At 40.4% G+C, this 15,112-nt stretch overlaps 1 non-coding gene across 1 annotated transcript; it reads right to left on the reverse strand.

Moving 5' to 3' along the window:
- Positions 1-4,406: 4,406 nt before the first annotated feature.
- Positions 4,407-4,513, reverse strand: LOC129403806 (U6 spliceosomal RNA). The gene has a single exon (XR_008629467.1). It is a non-coding gene; the product is annotated as a U6 spliceosomal RNA (small nuclear RNA).
- Positions 4,514-15,112: the final 10,599 nt, after the last annotated feature.

Here is a 15,112-nt window from a genome sequence, read left to right on the forward strand (position 1 = left end):
TTTATTTTATTTTTTATATGTTTAATTATAAAATCGGGTACCAAGTTGTTCATAACAGTTGTTTCAGGCACTAAGTGTTCCAACACCAATCCCACCACCAATCTCATCACCAGTCCCCTTTCTCTACCAATGTGCCCTTTCCTGCACCAATATCTCCTTCCACCCACCACCCTAGCCTACCCCCTTCCAGGCACAAATTAACTTTATATTATTTGTTGCAAAACAAGTAAATGGAATAATCAAAACTCAGATCAACAAGAGTCAATTTGTGGTAATTTTCATATCTCGCAATGATGTTACTAGAGTCATTGTCTGAGGACCTACTATTGTACTTGGTGCTAGTTGAGTTTTTTGTGTTATTGTTTTGGCTCACTGAGCTTGATACTCTTCTATGCAACTTTCCAATCAGATTTTCTGTGATCCCACTTGGCTGAGAGAACTGTGAAATTTTGAGGTGTCCTGGCCAAGCAGTCCAGGAGCTATACAGATCTGTAACAATTTGGTGGCTTGGCAGATTGATGAGGTTCTGTTGTGGAGATAGACCATTTATTTCAATTTCAGGTTTCTGTGTGTGGCCCTAGCCTGCTGTGTCGTCAGGCAAAAAGGGGATTTTGCCCACCCCCATTCTAAGAAGAACCTATAGTTCCAGTCCACCTGGAAAGATTCTGCAGTATCATGCTTTTCTGGAGACATGATGTTGGGCCATTTCTCTGCAGCAAGATGATGGGTGTGCCAAATGGCTGTTTTATTGCTTTGAAGGCAAGGAATGCTTTAAGAACTGGAAGCCAATATTCATTCAGGAGCTAATGGTCCTTCCCTATGCCAGGCAAGATCCAGATATATGCTGAGGATGGAGACAAAATTGACAAAACCTCCACCACATGCTGACTACATTCTAGTGGATACATACAGATACCAAGAGAACAAATTATTTAGAAATTTAACTCTAGGGGCTGGAGCGATAGCACAGCAGGTAGGGCGTTTGCCTTGCATGCGGCCGACCCGGGTTCGATTCCCAGCATCCCATATGGTCCCCTGAGCACCGCCAGGGGTAATTCCTGAGTGCAGAGCCAGGAGTGACCCCTGTGCATCGCCAGGTGTGACCCAAAAAGCAAAAAAAAAAAAAAAAAGAAAAGAAAAAAGAAATTTAACTCTAATACTCAGACCAAACAGTGTTATGTGACAGTGTCTATGAGAGTTGGAGAGGATACTTCTTTGGCAGGGCAACCAGGAGACATAACCTCTAGTCTGATATTAAGATGGCATCAACTGCGAATACCTTAGGCAGGGAGTTTAGCACAAGAAGGTCTGGGAGTCCTCCTGCAGACTGGGAGCCACCCTAAAGGGTAGAGGCTGGAGCTCAAGGAAAGCAGGTGCCAATGTGCAGGGCCAGGAGTCTGAGAGAAAACCTTGTAAAGGAGTGGCTTCTGCCAGCTCCTGGCATTTCTAGCAGGCATCAAGGGCCAGCTAGTATGCTGGCAAATGGCACCCAAGCGGGAGACTGCAGGACTTGAGTTACATGGTAAATAGTCACTCCAGGAATTCCATAGAGTAATTCCATAGAATTCCATTTACTTCTTCTCTTCTTAAAATAAAATGCTTCTATTGAGGATCATCCCCTTTTCGTGATCGCCAGACATATATGAGGCAGTCTTGGCAGAAGGGACATATCTATGTCTCAGGAACAATATTATAGGAACACAGGCTATATCTAGGGTCTGTTGAAAATGTTGAAATTAGAAAGACATCAGAAGGAATCTGGAGGACTCAGAAGACTACACACAGAGAGAATTCTTAAACATCTTGTTCACTAGGCCAGCAACATTGTCTTCATGGACAAAGAAGATGTGTAGAAGTACAGAGGCTAGAAAGGATGAGTTTCAGGGCTTCCAGAGTCCCATGAAGGTATGGGGTATGAGGTAAGGCTGGTGAGGATGCTTGGGTTCAGAGGAAGAAAGTTTATCAAACAATGATTGTTCTTCAACTAAAGTGATAGGAACTTCTGGAGGTAACAAAGTCAGACCTGCTTTAGGGCACTAAATTAGTGTGCCCTGACTTAGGTTTACCCAAATTCAGATTAAGAACTTCAAACAATGATTGATTTGATTGTGTGTCTGTCTTGCCAGAAATAAAAACCAGGGCATCACAAAAGCAAGTCAAATGATCTACCACAGAGACACACCTCCAGCAGCAAATAGTGATTCTGGGAAGAGGAGCAGACAGAACCATACCACAAGGAAGTGCTGGTAAAGTGCATCAAGTCAGAGGAATTGGGAGGGCAGGGAGTTTACTTCTTAGTGATGTTCTACAAACTAGAAGCTCTAGCTAATCATAAACTTCCAAGAAAGCTCAGCAAAGGCAAGGTTCCACAGCCTGTACTGACAGCTCCTCACACTGTGGCTGACAGCTGCTGGCTTCCCACAGTCCTGGGAGGAGCCCAGAAACCAAGGTGCCACTGTGTAGTGAGGTAGAACCCACCAAGGGCTGGGAGCAGGACACTGCCAGGACAGCCCGTGGCCCAGCCACTTAAGGGAAAGAAGAAGTAGATGAGAAGGTTGGGTGACCCAGAAACGTAGTTTCAGTGAGTAATAGCACATGCAGTCTCTTTTTTGCTCCAACCCTCCTGTTTTGACTTTCATAGAAATTAAATTTAGTATAGGCTGAGAAGCACAAAAAAAATCTGTCCTGAGTGGACATCACCAACTCTCCCACCAAAGACAAAACACTGAATTTTGACATCTGGAGTGTGAATGTGGGGCCTGCAGGAGAAAACTTAACGTCATCACCCCAGAGGAAGAACTCCTGTAGGACATTCTGTCTTCACAGATGAAGAACTGCCTGCCACAGTTCTCAGACTGCCTGGTCTAAAACCTAAGAGCAGAAGAATAGTGGTGGTTGAATGTGCAATAGGGAGGTATGTTTAATTTAGTTTTGTTTTGTGTTTTGAGTTTGTTTAATTTAATTTGGTTCTGATGCTCATTTAGTATTGCAAGCCATTTCAGCAATTTCATTACTCAGCTGATTTGACCTTTTAATTATTTTGTTAATATATTTGTGTCCTTTCCCCTTTTGCATAACTTTCATGGAAGCACCTAATTAAAATAAACTCTTTCTGAAGAGAGGACTCTCTGAGGGCACACTCCAATGCTACTGTAAAAGGAATTCCCACTGGACTGCTGCTTCCTTGGGGAGTGACAGACCTCTAAACCATAGATCATGGAGTGAGGTTCTGAAAATTATATTTAGAGAACCTGAACTCTGAGACTCTGGGCTCTTAACAGTGTCCCAGAGAAGCAGTTGTTAGAGCAGAAGATAATGAGGACTTTGGCTTTCTCAGCAATAACGTCAGATAACTAAGAGTGGAAACACCCCCCCGTGCAGTCTATTCCAGCTGCTGTGATAAAGATTGCTGTAGATACAAACTGCTGTGGATAAAGACTATTGTGCATAGACTCAACAGAAAGAAGCAGAATTCCTTTCACTTCTGCGGTCAAAGCATCGGCATATTCTGTTTCTGACTAGAGCTCCATTCCTCATTCCTAAGGGTCATCTTCTCATCTAGTCTCCATATGACAGAAGGAATAGGATCTCATCTACAAGGACACAGATCCCCTTAACAAGAGACCTACCCTAAATACCTAATCACTATCCCAAGGATTGACCTTCTAATACCATCAACTTGGAAGGAACAGACCTCCTCATATAAAATGAAGAGCAGGGAGTATAAGTGTTGAGACCATAGCGCACATCCCCAAGTCAGCTGCAAAGGTTATGTGCACAAGGATTCCAGAAAGGACAGTAGAAGCTAAAAAAGCACACTTAATAACAAACTCCAGTTTGACTTTCCCAGAAGTTGACCCAAGACAAAGACTGATGTCATAAATTGTATGATAATGCCTACAGGGAAGGTAGGACAGAAGAGAAGATGGGTGGCTCAAAAAGGATAGATGGAAAAGCGACTACTCAGGCTCAATCTCTCTGGAAACATTAGGAACCAATATAGGCACAAGTCTCCACACCTGCCCCAGGAGTCATTGGTTGATATATGTTCTTCAATGAGAGGCCCTGGGGTAAAACTAAATTTTGGTGTTTACCAGTATAGAGTTGTGATGTATATACCTGAAACCTATAAAAGCTTTTAAAACTAATTTTATATGTGAAAATTACTTTTAAAAAATTAAGTATAATGAAAAACCAAATGGATGTCTGGGTCCCTTCCAGTCTAGGGTCATCATGGGTGAGCTGCTATTATACTTGAGTACAGATTTTAATGTGGACATATGCTTTCCTTTTTCTAAGGCAAAATATCCCAGAATGGAACTGGATAACTTTACTGTCTAGTTCATTGAACAGTAAATATTTTTTTTGACTTTTAAAAAATCAAATAGATTTCTTTCTTTTTTAAAAAATATATGGAACGCTTCACGAATTTGTGTGTCATCCTTGTGCAGGGGCCATGCTAATCTTCTCTGTGTCGTTCCAATTTTAGTATATGTGCTGCCGAAGCGAGCACAAACAGTAAATACTTTTAAAAACAAATTTTTGTAGGAAAAAATGGGAAATGCTGAGCTGAGAAAAATAAATTATCTGGAACTATCTCTACCCAGAAATAAGCGCTTTAACTATGTGTGCTTGGCGCACATTGTTTTAGTTTAATTTGGTTGCCAAGAACAAGAATAATTTGGCTGCCAAGAACAGAAGAGATGTCAAACAAAGAATAATTGGCTTAGAAGGCATGTTTCAATGATTAGGGATGGATGAAAGAGGTTTGCAGCTGAGCACCATGATTGTAAGAAGGCCTCTAGTGGGCATTGTCTCCCTTATTCCCTCTCTCTTCCGGGCTACTTTCCTTTCCTCTCTACAGGCCTACATCCCTGCTACAGCCTCCCTGTGAGCTCCTGCCCACCATGGCTCCTTATACAGTGCTCTCCAGCACTGTTTCTATCTTCAAGAAGCAAACTCTGATTAGTTCAACTTTTCTCAACTATTTCGAAGCCCTGATACAGAGCTGAACTTCAAGACTCTTCTTGAAAGAGTTCTGGTAGGAAAACAGTAAAACAATGATAGGAATAATAACATAACCACCACTAGACCATTCTAAATGAAATGTTTCATAATTTAATCAGCGTTTATGACATTAAAATAGGCCTTATCGTTTGAAGGGACAACATTCTGCTTTTTAAAAAAAATTCCCTAAAGCACCATGATTTACACAGTTATTCATAGTTGATTTTTAGACGTTCAAGTTTGCAGCACCAGTGTTCCCAAGTTTCTTCTTACTTTCCTCACCTGCCACGCTGACTGGCACAGTTTCAATTTTGGTTGTTGGAGTTTGGGTTTCTTTTCAGTGTTGTTGACTCTATGTTTAGCTATAGAGTCTATGTTGACTGTGTATTTAGCTATACTACTCCTTTATACTCTCCTTCTTGGGCTGGAGCAATAGCACAGCGGGTAGGGCGTTTACCTTGCATGCAGCCGATCCAGGTTCGAGTCCTTCGTCCCTCTCAGAGAGTCCGGCAAGCTACCAAGAGTATCTCACTCGCACAGCAGAGCCTGGCAAGCTACCCGTGGTGTATTTGATATGCCAAAAATAGTAACAACAAGTCTCACAATGGAGATGTTACTGGTGCCCACTTGAGCAAATCAATGAGTAACGGGATGACAGTGATACTCCTTTATACCATCAATGTACCTGGATCCCCTTGACCCATGTTTCCCACGGCTTCTCATCTATCTCCTCTTCCCACCTTGGTTTCTTTCTTTGTCCTTTACTGCCCAATATTCAGAAGCCAAGGGTAATGTAGGTATCCCAAGAGTCAATTCAAGGTTAATTAAAGACCTTGAGATTGGACTGGAATCTATGAAGTCTATTGAGAAAAATATAGGCAGAACACTCCAAGATCTGGACCTCAAAGTTACCTTCAGTGATATGATGCCTCTAGCAAAGGCAACAGGATCAAAAGGGACTACATCAAATTAAAGCGTTTCTGAATGATAAAAGAAACAGGGATAAAAGACACCTAATTGAATGGGGGGGCGGAAATATTTGCATTCAACACTTAATATAAACTGTTGGTATCCAGGATATATAAAGTACTCAAAAAGGACCACAAACAAAAAATAATCCAAAAGCCCCATTAGAAGATGGGGGATAGAAATGAACAGAAACTTCTCTGAGGGAGACCAGTGGATGACCAATATACTACTATCTTACAACAGAACATTTTTTCTTAGATTTAATACTCTACTTCAAACAATGTCCTAGTGCTAACATCTAGATTGTTCCAACTGGTTCCCTCTAATAAATTAATGTAATGAGCACTCTTGTATGGAGATATATTTACTATTTTCATAGAATGACTTTTTAAGGGTTTTCTAGATCCACTCTGGGAACCATTATTTTATTTCATTTTTTAAAATTTTTTATTAGAGAATCACTTTGATGTACAGTTACAAACTTATGAACTTTTGTATTTGCATTTTACTCATACAGTGATCATTTACCCATCCCTCCACCAATGCCCATCCACCTCCACCAATGATTCCAGTATCCCTCTCACCATCCCCACCCGTATTTCATCTTTATAATAATACTATAGGAAGCATGTTGCACATGTCATGTTCTACATATGTAGAAACTGAGGCAATGTAAAAGTAGACACAGTTTTTATATATGTCTTTTTTATATAGTAAAATGCCTCTGGGGTTAGAGAACTAGAATTGAACTCCAAATCTCAGCCAGGTAAGAATCATGGTCCTGTAAATGAGTTGTCAGTACAATTGAGGGCTAGCACAGCATAAGAGGACATAAAAAAGACTGAGAACACATAAATCTTCACACACACACACACAAACACACACACACACAGCTTTCCTGTTTCTTGCACCAATGAGTGATCTCACAAAAACTATTTTTCTCCTTGATGAGAGGTGGTTTATTAATTCAAAAAAAGGAATGACCCATAGAATTCTGAGTAACTGAAAAAGACATCTTTCCCAAAGCTACCACCCTTTTCATCTTGCATTACAACCTCTTGTACTGATCACTCTAGATTTCCCTGAAAAGGATCATATCATTTCATATCATTCTAACCATTTCAAAAAAATTAAAGGTGTTGCTAGAGACACTATGTGCCTCATCATACAACTGAGAGGTGTGTGATGGGACACATAGAGATATTAAAAGTCAGAAGTCCTTCGTTCTTTGACCTCAGCAGAGGGAGATGTCCATCCCCTTCCTAGATTTTATGTTGAATACTACCAAGCAGTAATTTGACTAGAGTGATAATAGTCAATAGCAGAGAGGAGAAGATTAGAGTTTCATCACTGAAAAGTACACCACAAACCATTTTTTGTCCACGTAACTCTTGTTCACATTCATTACAGGTGAGTGGTAGTCAGGGATGGTGGAAATGGTATTACTTCACTTGTCACTTGCCATCCCATTGTTCATTGATTTGTTCCAGCAGGCACCAATAACATCTCCATTCATCCCTGTTGCGTGCTAGTGTAGCCCAATGATGTCTGCTTGCTCCAGGTACATGAAGAGCCTCAAACCATTCATTTAGGGTCTTGATGAAGAAGTCTGACCATCTCATTGGTGGGCGGCCACACGGTCTTTTGATGTCCCGTGGAATCCAGTCAGTAACAGCTCTAGTCCAGCGGTCGTCTCTAAATCGCATTACATGTCCAGCCCATCTAATTTTCAATGCCTTGGCCAACGAGACAGCATCTGAGATTCTTGATCGTCGACGGAGGTCGGAACTCCAGATTCCTTCTCTCACTTGAGTGAAACGTGATACTCCAAGCATAGCTCTTTCGATTCCTCTTTGGGATACCTGAATAGCATTCTCATACTGTTTTTGTAGGGCCCAGGTCTCTGAGGCATATGTTAGTGCAAGAAGAATAGTGGAGTTGAAAAGATGTGCCCAGAGCGAGAGGTTCTTCATCCTCTTAACCACTTCTTCAACGCTCTTGAAGGTGTTCCGTGCTGCTCTCTTCCTTCTGCGCAGTTCAGGTGCCAGGTCATTTGTCATGTTGAGTTCTCGACCTAGGTACGCATAACTTCTGCATTCAGAGATGTTCGTTCCATTGAGGACAAATGAAACATCAGTAACTAGTCCATTTCTCATGAATAATGTGTTCATGAAATTCAGCTGCAGTCTGACCTTTTCACACTCACGGTCAAAGTCGGCCAGCATTGGCTGATATTTGGTGTTATGACGACAATATCACCAGTGAAGCGGAGGTGGTATAGTTGCCAACTGTCTATCTTCACTCCCATTCCTTCCCATTTCAGTCATCACATGATGTTCTCAGGGCGTGGCACTGAAAAGTTTCACTGAAATAGTGTTGCCCTGCCAAACCTTTCTCTTTACATCGATGATCACTTCTTTGTAGAATGGTGAGATCCTGGTGATGAATCCATAATACAGCTCATGGAGGATCCTGATGTATTGAGTTTGAACACCCTGTTTGGCTAGGGTTTTGACAATCACTTCAGTCTCAACAGCATCAAAGGCCTTCTTTAAACCAATGAACATTAGACAGAGCGGCATCTTGAACTCTCGTGAAACTTCAATGAGCTTGGTCACCATGTGGATATGGTCGATCATGCTGAATCTGGCTTGCTTGCATGGTTGTCCTTCATCTAGTGTTCTCCCAATCCTATTCAGGATGACTCGAGTGAATAACTTGTAGACGACAGAGAACAGGCAGATTAGGCGAGAGTTGCCGATGTCATGGATGTCTTCCTTCTTGTACAACAGGACAGTCCTGCTGGTTTTCTGTTGGGATGGTACATTACATTCAGACAGGTAGCATGTGAAGAGCCTAGCCAATGTATTGGTAGATAGAAGAACTGCTTTCAAGTTCAAGAGTAAATTTGGCTCAGAAAAAAAAAGATGAAAAATGTTCTATTTTCTCAGGATCAGATCCTTAAGATATTTTCTCAGCTACAGAGAGCCATCCTATTCAGCCATACATCTTTTCTGAGATTTAATCCAAAAACTGACTAATTTAGGATAAAATCCCCACAGTTTTCTTATTAGGACAATTATAAAAGGTCATCCTATCTGCGGAGCTCCCCATAAGGTGTCCTTGTGCCTCTAATCACACATCTTGGCAAGCCTACTTCTCCCTCAGTCCCATCCTGCATCCTTGTCATATATTCTCAGATGGGATCCTGTAGCATGCCTAGAATGACAAGTATTATTTGTTTACATCCCCAGTTTACTCCCTTAGAACCCACTCACACATTCATACAGGGCCTGGAGAGGACACTTTTACTATACAAGAACAGAGAGTAGGACTTGGGGAGATAATGTACTCACCCAGTCCATGGTTGATGCTCAGCATTTTGGGGCTTCCTGAGCATCACCCTAAAGATCCCAAACCACTTCTGGCCCCTCCGAGTCCAAGCAGCACCACCATTTTGGGCTCTATTATCAACCAAACAGCCTTCCCAAGAATGGCCTCCAGACACCTCTAGCCCTCTTTGGGATCCCTTCCTCCACACCACCCCATGCCAAAATATTGAAGGAAGTCCCCACAAATACCATATGTTCTTTTACTGAGATGTTCAGCAACTCTATTCCTTTATGTTTCTGCATTCACCCCAATCTACCACCACAAGTTCAAACCCACATGTAAAATAGTTACAGGGACTTAGAGAGATTCCCAGAACTTTTATCAAAGGGACCAGTCAGACCTAGAAAATAGCATGTTGTGTCTGGATCTGTTTCTTCACCTATGAAATAAAGAAGATGGTCTACATGGTAGTTGATGCTCACCAGCAATAAGTTGTTGAGATTATTTTTAAACTTGGAAATAGAATACCAACAGCAATTCAGAATACATACACAGAATCAATATCTCCAAAGTTCCAGTGTGAATTATCATCAATAATTATTCAGTCACTGTATCTGATTATCCAATAATTGTATTATTTTCGATACATATTATTATAATACATTTTATTATATTGTTATAATAATATACATATTATTATAAATAATAATACATATTATTTTAAATACATTATTTTCTTAATACATAGTCCAGACATGTGAGAAGACTGAATATTCAACTATAGCTGAATGTATATATGTATATATACATATACATATACAAATAGTGGAACACCAATCCTATCTAAAAACAAAATCATACAATTTATAGCAACATAGATGGGGCTAGAAGGGGCTAGAAGGTAACATGAGTGAAGTCGTAAATAGGAGAGGCATGAATACAGAATAATCTCTCTAATATGTGGAACTAAAAGATACACAGCAAGGTAGCAGCAAAGATCCAAAGGCATCATTATGAGAAAACTGATCAACATAACTTAATTGGGGGTGGGGGTTGTTGGAAGAAGAGGTGTGGGGTCAGCATACCCAATACTCAGAGTCAAATAGAAAAAACAAAAGAAATAGCTAAAATGAAATATCCTCGTGCTCCCAGCAGGTGTTGGCTAAATAAGACTCCCAAAATTGATATGCAGACTATTGTGCTATGCTTATGTCTACACTGGGAGAAGAAAGTGGGAAATAAGTTCACTGGTGATAGGTGTGGTGTTGGAATTATGTGCGTGAGAAATCTTTATTAATAGTATTTCAAACCACAAAATCTCAATCAATAAAAAAATTAAATAAATTGATATCACCACTAAAAAAGAGAGAGACCATAAGAGCCCTGTGTCCTTTGTGTCCTTTGCTAGTTATATAAGTGGCCATTTCTGCATTGTTTCCCCCACAACCATTGCACATGCATATGATAGCTTATGTCTAGGGCTGAAGAACAAGAAGTATTTGCAGGCCGAGGTGTTTTCCACCATCCCTACAATGAGGTGGGTCCTACAAGGCTATGTTCAAAGGCCTTCTGATGTTTTCTTAAACATCAAAACAATCTGATGTTTTCTTAATACTATCGCTGAGTGCCTTCTCTCCTCATTCCTTATGGGCTTATCTTGGTATGTAGGTATTTATCTCCCTACAAAGCTAAAGCTAAATCTTTGACCCAGAGAAGTGATTTACTGGGCAGCTACATCTATGCTGTTTTGTTTTTTCAGTTTGGGGCCACACCTAGAGGTTCTTAGAGCTTATTTCAGGCTTTGCATTCAGGATCACTGCTAGTGGTGCTCAGAGCACCATAACCAGTCACAGGGATCCAACCCAGGTTTACCACATGGAAAACAATCACCCAATCAGCTGTACTATCTCTCCAGCTCAAGATGCATCAAGAAAGATAAGCCTCTAAGGAATGAAGGAAAGAGGCACTCAGTGAAAGTGTTCAGAGAATATCAGTTTGCATCAGGCCTCATACTTTTGAACATGGTCTTGCAAGACACATCTTGTGTGAAATTTTGTTGACATATAACTACCTATGGGTAATGTGGTGGGGAAACATCTCACTGTAAGGATGATAGAAATAATTTTCCTACCTACAGTGACCTTCTGTTGACATCAAAGTACCTGTGGTAATGGGTTGGGTTAACATTGGAGGTTGCAAGAACAAGATTCTCTACTTTCTGAATCTTTGGTACTCTATTTCTCACTCAAATGTCAGCTACCCAATGTCAGCTACTCAGGGTCAAATATAAGAAATAAATATGACACCTACAATGAAATATCTTATGCTTCCAGCAAATGTTGGCTGAATCAGAATATAAAAACTAATATTTAGTAGATTACTTTGTTATGCTTTTATGTTATATTATCTGTTTAGGAGAAGAAAAGGAGTTTAATCTATTCAAGAGCATGGTGGGCTGGATGTGGAATGAAAGAGAGGACCAAGAAGCTAAATGTGAGAAACAGGATACTCTAAGAACTCTGAGTTATCTAAATGACTACACAGTAGATTGAGAATAGTTAAAGAGAAAGTGAACAGATAGCCCTGGGTCTTTTACTCACAATGTGTTATCCAACTAAACTATTCTTGCTAAATACAATGTCATTTTTTGGTCATTAAATAGCCTGTATATCTGACCAAAGTCTTCCTTATCTCTTTTCCCACTAGGTCTTCCTATTTCCCCAGACTCATATACATTCCTCAAAATCAAACTTCCATCACGTCCTCCAGGAAGATTTTCCTAGTACAATTCCCACCATGGGCATGGAACCACAGCCATGTTTCAGCATGGACTGCAGTGGATAGAGGTTATGACCCCAACCATCTCCAAATGAAGAATTATTTCTGCATGAAACAGACTTCTTGGGAGAGAATAAGAGTTTTGTGATGGTTGTTAGCCTGAAATTGGCCACTACAATAGCAAAAGTTCTCATTAGATTCATCCCTTCCTGCCAAGATAAGCAGAGGAAAGACAATCTCTAAAGCAAAGTATAGTATCTAGGAGTTGTCCAGATGCTGCTCAAGAGATCACTATGCTTTTTTTGGAGGTGACAGGGTCTGAGCCTGTGAGCAGCCTCTCTGATGACACTGTTTGTTCCATGACAGGAAACAATAAGGACAGCAATATGACTTCCTTGGACACTGATTTCTGTATTCCAAATGGCTTGCAGAGCTTCCCTGTGGTAAGGGTGAATGAAAGTGTATTTTACATTTGAAGAGTGAGCTGACTAAAGCCCGGCCACAATCATAGGCCTACAGCTTAAAGTCAGCAGTCAATATAATAAGTAGGAAAAAAAATAAAGAAGTAGTATCAAATAAATAGAATTAAGAGGTTTGTATTGAAGATGGAATGGAAATAATTTAAATTAGAATTCTCTGTCTACTGTGTGCATGTGTGTAAAGTGAATGAGATGAGTTTGTATCTTTTCCTGTCTGTATTTGTGTGACATTAGCATGATATGACTATTGTGTGCATGTGTGTAAGGTGAATAAGAGGAGTGTGTTTCTTTTCATATCTGTGTTTGTGTAACATGAGTCTGTGTATGTCTCTGTATTGCACAAGCTGTGCTTGTATGTTTCACATATTGTGTGTGCTTGTTTATATTTATATAGGAGATGGTTTGCTTACATATAGTTGGGGAATGGTGCTCATAAATACAAAGGTCAAAATAAGAGGACAATGGTGAGAATGTTTCTTCTGAGTCAGAAATTGAAGAAAGAATTTAGAAAGAAATAGAGATCTGACAATAATATAATCATGGGGCCCAAACCACAACAATTAAACCTTAAAACATAACTATCAAAAAGGCAGAAGTGGGAGGGAATCAGATAAGTGGTGGAGAAATAAAGAACTGGGGTGGTAAAATAGAAAGTGGAAACACTGCATGCTGAAAATCCTTGTAAACAACTCTGTAAATTGCAGTGTCTAAATTTTAAAATTATTTTAAATATAAAAATCCATTTTAAATAATAAAAATATGATTGAATAAAAATACATTATCAAAATAAAGCACACAGAATCACTTAATTTGGGAAGAAAGTGCTTCTTTAAAAGTCATTAAATCTCTGGTCAATCTGCAATACTGTGCAACTGACCCTTATATGTTATTAACCAACGTTGCAGCAATAAACAGTAAAATTAAGGAAGGAAGGGACAAAGAAAGGAAGGAAAGAAGAATATAGAGTAGGGACAAGGTAGAAATTGAAGAACATTGTACTTCTTAGAATAAATGTGGGTGGGAGAAGGATAATTTTAATTTTTAAATGGCAGTCTAGAATAAATAGGCAAAATCCATGTGGACTTGCCCAGGTCTCACCTGGTCTCAGGTCTCTGTGGAGCTGGGCAGAGAGATCAGTGGATAGAGAGACCAGGGTCTGGGACTGATGGACACAGGGATTATTTATCCTCGTTCCTTAAACTGTTAAAGCGGTGAAGAAAGCTCTGAGGACTAAGAGGAAGAATGGCTCCAAATTTACTCTGTGACTGTGAATGATAAGAATCAAAAACACTTATTTCCGCTACAGCATGTTCGTCTCAATTTATCAAACTGGTGTACACAGAGGCAGCCCTACGGCCTTTTAGGTTTTTATATTTTTGAAGCTAGAGATCCAAAGTAGCAATATGCCAAGACCAAGTGGCATTTGCTTCCAAATCCTTCTATTTTCACCCCCTTATCTCCAGGGAGCCTTCAGGCCACCACTGAGCATCCTATAAAAAAAAATAATAATCCCTGAAGGTGAACAGGCCACTGCAAGTGAGATTTATGACCTGCCAGGGGAATGCAAGTGGCTGCCAGAAAGAGCTGACAGTTGTTGTCTCTGGCTACAAGCACAGGTCTCTGGGGACTCCACCAGCACCCGGCCAGACAGGAGGCCAGATGGTGAACCGGTTGTTGTCCTCTATCCATCCACTACAGCATATAAGAGCAGATTCTGCAGATACTTCATGGGGAACGAGAATTTTCTCTAGCTAAGTTTGAAGATATAAAGTAGCAGGTATAGAAAATGAAGCCAAAGCTTTGCAAAGACAGGAGGGAGGAAATGTCTACTAAAATAAAAATGACAATAATTTCAAATATCTCTGCTAACTAGTATCCCATTTGTTAAACCAAGGAAAGAGGAGAGTGATTTAAATGACCTGAACCATGTTAATGTCCTTAGGTTCTGAGAAGGAAAAAGAAAAAAAAGCAAGCAAAAGAGAGAGAGATTCGGGGAACGTGGTATGCCATTAGCATGTTCATATTTTATTTTACTTGTTTATTTCTTCCTACCTGAAGGTACCGGCAGAGGAACCCAGGTGTGTGGGACCCGGGGCTGAGACCTCAGCTCGGATCGGGACTGGGCCTCTTCTGCCCAGATTTCACATTTTCCAGTAGGTAGGCAGTCACACCCACAAACTGCCCACATCTTATAGCCTAGTTCTCCCTCTCAGAGAACCTGGAAAGTTACTAAGAGTTTCCTGCCCACATGGGAGAGCCTAGTTCTGGAGACCTTTGGTATTATTCAGTATCCAAAAAATGAGTAAAACCAGTATCATGAGGCTTTCCTTCTAATTTTTTACCCCAAATTTTTGAAGTTTAACTTTTATGTTTACATTTTAAAGTTCATTTCTGTGTATGGTATTAGACAAGGGTCCAAGCCTGCTCAGATCAGGACTGGGCTGCTTCCACCCTGATTCCCCATTCTCCAGTAGCTAGAAGTTCACACCCAGGGACTACCCCCGGCACCGTGTAATCCCATCAAGGACCAACATCCAGAGACTATA

This window comes from Sorex araneus, chromosome 3 (assembly GCF_027595985.1).
Source record: "Sorex araneus isolate mSorAra2 chromosome 3, mSorAra2.pri, whole genome shotgun sequence".
Lineage (NCBI taxonomy): Eukaryota > Metazoa > Chordata > Mammalia > Eulipotyphla > Soricidae > Sorex > Sorex araneus.